The sequence below is a fragment of the Triticum urartu genome, chromosome 7A (assembly GCF_056163025.1).
Source record: "Triticum urartu cultivar PI428250 chromosome 7A, HENAU_Tu73, whole genome shotgun sequence".
Taxonomy (NCBI): Eukaryota; Viridiplantae; Streptophyta; class Magnoliopsida; order Poales; family Poaceae; genus Triticum; species Triticum urartu.
In genome coordinates, this window is record NC_141879.1 from 721899053 (window position 1) to 721906454 (window position 7402).

At 45.6% G+C, this 7402-nt stretch overlaps 1 pseudogene; it reads left to right on the forward strand.

The window, feature by feature from the left end:
• LOC147962230 (uncharacterized) lies at window positions 1-852 on the forward strand (annotated as a pseudogene).
• The last annotated feature ends 6550 nt before the right edge of the window (window positions 853-7402 follow it).

Below are 7402 nucleotides of genomic sequence, written 5' to 3' on the forward strand. Positions count from 1 at the left end.
ATGAGTTGCCTAAAAGATGTTCCGACACTCAGAGGTGACAATTACACTGAGTGGAGGAAGAAAGTAGAATTGACATTTGTATGTGCTGAGCTGGACTGGGTTGTGGACATGCCATAGCCGGTCAGACCTACAGAGCCAGTCAGAGAGGCCACTAATGATGATGTTGCGTGGGATAAGAGGGGTGATCATGTTTCTGTGGAGATGTTATACTCCATAGAAAAGAAAAAGTGGGTCAATGCAAACAAAAAGTGCATGTCATTTATAAAGAATACAATTGAGAGCGCCATTGTATTCTCCATTGCAGAGTGCACTCCTGCAGGGGAGTTGCTTACAAAGATAAAGAGCCAGTTCACTGGCTCTTCAAAGATATATGCCACACAGGTGTTAAAGCAACTGGTGACAGAAAACTGCACACGTGGTAGTCATGGAATAAGAGAGCACATCCTCCGGATGAGCAACATGGCAGCAAAGCTTAAGCCCATGGATGAGGATCTGGAGATCAAACCAGCGCTCCTTGTCCACCAGGTCATGGCTTTACTGCCAAAGGAGGTTGAAACTTTTGTTGTAAACTACAATATGTCACCTGGAACATGGGACATTGAAAAGACAATAGCAATGTCTGTCCAAGAAGAGGACAGACTCAAAGCCTCACATGGTGGTTCACTCAACTATGTGAAGGATCACAAGAAAAAGAATTACAATCAAAACAGCAAAAGTTCCCCCTCAAAGCCACATGGTAAAGCTCCCTATCAGCATCAACAGAAGCCTTTCCCAGTGGACAAAGACACATGTCTCCACTGTAAGAAGACCAGGCATTACAAGAAAGACTGCCCTGACTGGCTGAAGTCCTAATGGCAAAGCCAGGTAACAACGTTGTTTCGTTAGTAAATGAATCCTTGTATACACAGTTTCCGAAATCTACTTGGTGGATTGACTCAGGAGCAACTATTCATGTTGCAAATTCTTTACAGGGATTCCATTCGACCCGGACTATGCAAAGAAGAGAAAGGGGCATTGAAGTAGCAAATGGAATTCATGTAGAAGTTGAAGCTGTCGGCGACATCTCCTTGGAGTTAGCTGATGGATTCAAGCTTCTACTTAGAGATGTTTTATATGTTCCATCATGTCATAGAAACTTAATTAGCGTTTCATGTTTGGACAAAGATAATTATGAATGTTATTTTGGACATGGCAGGTGTGCCATATGGTTTAATAATGCTTATGCGGGTGATGCTTTCCTTCACGATGAGCTTTATTTATTATCACTTTGTGAAAAAGTTTATTCTGTATGCAATGTGAATGAACATGTTTCCACGTCGAATAAAGAATAAAAGAAAAGAAAGAGAACACGCGACTCATCGAAATTATGGCACTGTCGCTTGGGCCATATTTCCAAGGGGAGAATAGAAATATTAGTCAAAAGTTAAATTCTTTCTCCGTTAGAATTCTCAGACTTAGAACGATGCATAGATTGCATTAAAGGAAAATATATAAAACAAATCAAAAAGGTGCAATCCATAGCACATGCACACTAGAAATCATTCACACTGATATTTGTGGATCTTTTCCGGTGAAAAGTGTGGATGGATATGACTCATTCATAACATTCACACATGACTACTCTCGCTATGGATATATTTATCCAATTAAAAAAAGATCTGAAGCTTTGGATAAATTTAAATTATTGAAAGCTGAAGTTGAAAATCAGCATGATAAAATAATAAAGATAGTAAGATCTGACCATTGGGGAGAGTACTACTGTCGGCACACTCCATATGGCCAAGTCCCTGGACCTTTTGCAAAGTTCTTGCAGGAGACTGGCATAGTAGCCCCGTATTCAATGTCAGGCAAGCCTCAACAAAATAGAGTAGCTGAAAGGCGCAACCGTACACTTATGGATATGGTGCGCAACATGATGAGTTACTCCACCTTGTCATTGGGACTATGGATGGAGGCGCTTAAAACCGCCATTCACATTCTCAACAGAGTACCAAGCAAGTCAGTGCCCAAAACACCATACAAACTGTGGACATGAAGAGTTCCCTCCCTACAACACTTCAGGGTGTGGGGGTGCCCTGCTGAGGCCAAAATGTTTAATTGAAACATTGCAAAGTTAGATCCCAAAGCAGTCAGTTGCCACTTCATTGGCTATCCAGACAGATCAAAGGGTTTTCGTTTCTACTATCCAGACAGATATACAAAGTTTGTAGAAACAAGACATGATGAGGGGGAGCTTGGTAGCTCGGAAAATTGATCTTGAGGAGAAGAGGGTGCATGCACCTAATTCGATGATTCAGGAGCCATTTTTCTCACTACCAGTTGCAACTCCACCCATGACAACTATGGGAGTAGACCCGGAACCTGTCCATCATGAGCCGACTGAACCCGTTGTTGAGCATGAAAGGGAGGTGCAACAACAAATTTAGAAGAAGTGCCAGAAACTGAGGCCCTTAAAAGGTCTACAAGAAACAAAAAGTCAGCTATTTCTACTGATTATAAAGTTTATAACACGGAAATAGTTCATACAGAAAAAGATCCCACCTCATATGAAGAAGCCATGAGAAGCCCTCATTCATCGAAGTGGATGAAGGCAATGAAAGATGAGATGAAATCGATGAGTTCCAAAGATGTTTGGGACATAGAGGAAATTCCTAAAGGAGCCAAAATAGTAGGCTGTAAATGGGTCTACAAAACTAAGTATGACTCTAAAGGGAATGTAGAAAAGTATAAAGCAAGACTTGTGGCAAAAGGATTTACACAAAGAGAAGGGATAGATTACAATGAGACATTTTCTCCAGTCTCATGTAAGGATTCCTTCAGAATCATAATGGCATTAGTAGCTCATTTTGATTTAGATTTACATCAAATGGATGTAAAGACGACATTTCTCAATGGGGATTTAAAAGAAAATGTCTACATGAAACAACCCAAGGGTTTTATCATGGAAGTCAAGGAAAATATGGATGCCACCTGAAGAAATCCATTTATGGATTAAAGCAAGCCTCTAGACAGTGCTATCTAAAGTTTAATCAAGTGATTAAAAGTTTTGGACTTAAAGAAAATATTGAGGATAACTGCATTTATGCAAGGTTTAAAAATGGGAAATACATTTTCCTAATCTTGTATGTGGATGATATCCTGCTTGTTAGCAGTGATGTTAGTCTACTACAAGAAACAAGGAAGTTCTTATCCTCAAATTTTGACATAACAGATCTTGATGAAGCATCATATGTTTTGGGCATACAAATTCACCGAGATAGGAACAATGGAGTCTTAGGACTATCGCAGAAAGCATATTTAGAAAAGGTTCTTCATAAGTATAATATGCATACAAGTAAAGCCACACCTACTCCTATAGTCAAGGGCGATAGTTTTGGGAAATTCCAATGTCCCAAGAACCAGTACGAGATCGATCAAATGAAAGCAGTACCATATGCTTTAGTTGTTGGCAGCTTACAGTATGCACAAGTATGCACTCGCTCTGACTTAGCTTTTATCACCGGGGTACTCGGTAGATATCAAGAGAATCCAGGCATAGAGCACTGGAAGATGGTAAAGAAAGCATTGCGTTATGCGCAAGGCACGAAGGACTACATGCTAATATATAGGAGAAGTGATTCCCTAGAGATAAAAGGGTATTAAGACGCAGATTTTGTGGGGGACAAAGATGATAGAAAATCCATGTCAAGATACATATTCACCCTCGCTGGGGGCAGTGACGGAGACAAGCCTAGGGCAACTAGGGCTATAGCCCTAGGCCTAGTACTAAGATTCCTTGTAATCCCTTTCTACAAAGTACTGAAAAATTGAAGAATTTGGTGTTCAAGCTTGCTCAGCCCTAGGCGTAACTCGCTACTAGCTTCGCCACTAGCTGGGGGAGCTATTTCGTGAAAAAAGCTCCAAAAAGTCGATAGTTGCATCATCCACGATGTATGCATAATTCATATCATGCTTCCAGGCCACGGGGCAGGCGATATGGCTGAAGAAATTTATACCCGACTTGAAAGTGGTAGATTGTATTCACAAACCACTAAAGATGTACTGTGACAACCAGCCCACAGTATTTTTTACGCTCACAACAACAAGTCGAGTAATGTTGTCAAAACAATAGAGATAAGGTATTATGTTGTGAAAGATAAAATTCAGGATAAAACTATAAGTCTCAAGCATATAAGCACAAAGGATATGTTTGCGGATCCGCTAACGAAAGGCTTACCACCCAATGTGTTCAAGGAACACTTAGCCGGCATGGGTTTAAGGGAAAGCCTTATGATTCCTGGATAGGCTCAAAAGGAACATAATTTGTTTCTAAACGGAACATATGTTGTAGCTGTATGATTCTATCGGCAATTAAACTGTGACGATGAAACATGCTCTGTGTACCAATATGTGATGAAACAAATAAACTAGAAAGTATAAAGGTTAAAAGTAGAGTTGAGATCAAGGGGGAGAATGTTCGGATGATCTCTCTCCCGTTCGACCCATTACGGACCCCTGACTCGTGCCCTGATCGGGGGCGCCTAACCAAATCATGGTTGGTTGGCCTCTGTGACCCGCCCTATATAAACAAAGGTGAGGGTCGGGGCACACGATATGAGGTTCACCGCTGCCACAAACCCCACCAATACTCCCTACCGATCTTGGGTTAGCGCGGTGCTCACGGGAAGCACACCACCGCTGCCATCTTCCTGTCATCGCCGTCGTGACCATCTCCCCACGATGGCCTTTGGCTCGAGTTCATCAACTGCTGGGGAAGGTAGGTTTACCGGATCTAATCTAGCCTAGTGATCCAAGAGTCTATCAAGTTCTAGCTATGCCTTGCATGGTCGGGCCTTGAATGTCATGTGCACGCCTTAAAAGTTCCGGTATGCAACCTGTTTCTGTACGTAGTGCAAGCCGGCCCGCGCGAGACCGAACTATCGATCAATGGCGCCGCGACCACCCATCGAGTAGCAGTCGAGGGCGAGTGAAGTCTATTTTAAACCTTGAATTCATATGGCTAGTCAAAATTAAATCCTAAACTTTCAATCCCTGAAATCGGTACCCCGAACTTACCAATCCCGGTTAAATCTAACCTTAGATTCACTTAGACTAATTTGGCGAGCTAGGAACTTTGCAATCCTGATCCAGATCACACTCTACCGCCACTATACGGGTCCACCTGTCATGTTCATCTTCTTTCCCAGAATCTCTCTCCCAAGAACAATGGCAGCCGTTAGGTAAGCTCGACGGCTGGCGTATGTTGTGCTCAGCAAAACCAACTAGCGTACACGGATGTGCCCCTCCTCTTTCCCTTCCGTCCAGCATCACCGGCCACTGCTAGGCAAGTCTCGCAGAGCCACCACAACCCGCCGCGTCATGAACACTTCCTGGAACCAGGCGTCCAGGCGAACTCCAGACGGAAGCGGCAGGCATTCAGCTAGCAAAGTTCGCCGATGTAGACCACGAATTAGTGGTCAGGGCGGCCGGAGCGAGCTCAGACGCGAGGTGAGCTACAGGGGAGTCCACGCACACCACCTGTTTGACAGATTGGTGGTGGGTACGGGAGGTCATTGTGCAGCACTGCAGCAATACGTTGGAGACATGGGAGGTATCCGAGGTCTCGATCTCGCCCTCCCGACGGCCGCATAGGCGCAGGCTCCTCCTTGCGGAAGTGGGTCAACGTGACAAGCATCTTGTTGGGGTCACCGTGTGCCGTTGGGGTTGCGTTCTTCGGTCCGGCCAGCTCACGGCAACGTCGAACAACGTGGGAATGACGTCTAGAATGTCCGGCCGCTGGGAGCTCAAACACGTCCGGGGCGTGGTCACCACCAGCCGTACACGACGGAGTCAGTGCTCAGGCCTCAACGGTCTTGCGGATGTGCCGTGCATATTCGTCCAGGCATGGATGCTAAGCAAGCTCGTATTATTCAGTTCGTTGCGTACGGTTTGGACAAAGCCGATCCATACCGATGTGTCCTATTAGCATCCGTTGGTAGTGCTAGTTCCTATTCGATTTGGGATTTCTTCTTTGAAAGGGTGGAAGAAGATGAATATGACATGTAAGCCCACATAGTAAGTGAGAGAAGTGAGTGATCCCGGTCGGGATTCATCTTTTCCCAGTGCAACAAACAGATTTAGAGTTAAAATTAACCGGGATCAGTAAATACAGGGTATCAATTTCAGGGGCTAGGAGTTCAGGGTTAGATTTCGACTATGCGTACAACTTTAAGGTTTAAAATAGACTTCACTCGTCGAGGGCCGGGCTTGGAAGGAGGGTCGGAAATGGCTGTCCGGTCCGTTTCACCTGTATTTGTTTCTTCCCATGCTTTGGCGGTGGCAGCTTCAGGTCACGTCAGGCCAGCGGGATGCAGCCAGGTCCCATGCCTTCCCAGCTAGCGATAAGATAAGAGGAGAGCAGGCAGTAGTCCGTAGAGCACATGCACGTACGCTACTCCTACTCCTCCTGCCAAGTGTGCAGGAGCTCAGCTGCATGCATGCTTGCATGCATGGTGGCGGCAGCGCAGTAGTACCTCAGCGGCAGCGGGCGCAGGAGGGGAAAAGAAGACTTTTGGCCTCGCCTTCCTTTTCTCGCTCTTTTGGGGGGCGCAGTAGGCAGTAGCAGTAGCCCTCGAAAAGGGGTATGAGTCTGATGGAGGAAGCTACATACGAAAAGGGCTACGGCGGGGAGCAGAAAGGCTACTACTACTGCTACTACTCTGATCATCATACGCGATTTGCTCCGAAATTGTAGTATAGTACACTCTCATACTATGATAATGGAACCCGGGGGCTTTGGCCTCCCTCATGGTCTAGATTGTACGAGTAGACCCCTTGCCAAGGCAATGGCACTGCTCCTCAATGTATAAAGAGGTAATAGCAACTCAGGTACCTTAATTTGCATGAAATGTGATGATTTAGTCCCAAACTTGTAAAATGCTACTCCACCATACCCTAACTTGCACTAGATGTGATGATTTAGTCCCCAGCTTATCACAGCATGACAAGTGCCAGCCAGCTGGCCGAACAGGTCGTCGCCTGTACTTTTACAAAAAACACCCTGCATCTTGTCTAATTAACCCCCGCTACATGCAGCTCTTCTCTTTCGGCGATTTACAGGATACTTTCGCGCGATCCGCACTCGCCAGCGCCCACGATGCGTCTTGTCTAATTAAACAGTATCATGTTCCTTGCTGACGCCCCAGCTGCGGGGTTCCAGCAGAATCCGGCGCAACTTGCGCGGCCGATGGGGCCAGCGCCTTCTTCAGCCAGAACGGCGGCAGCCCGGGCACCCAGAGTTCGGCAATCTTAAATGGCCCGGCGGAGGAGAAGGAGGCCGAGCGGAAGATGGCGATGTTTTCCGCCGGCGATGGCGGCCAGGGCGGGCTGCTCTCGGCCTTCTTCAGTAACGGCGGTGACATGC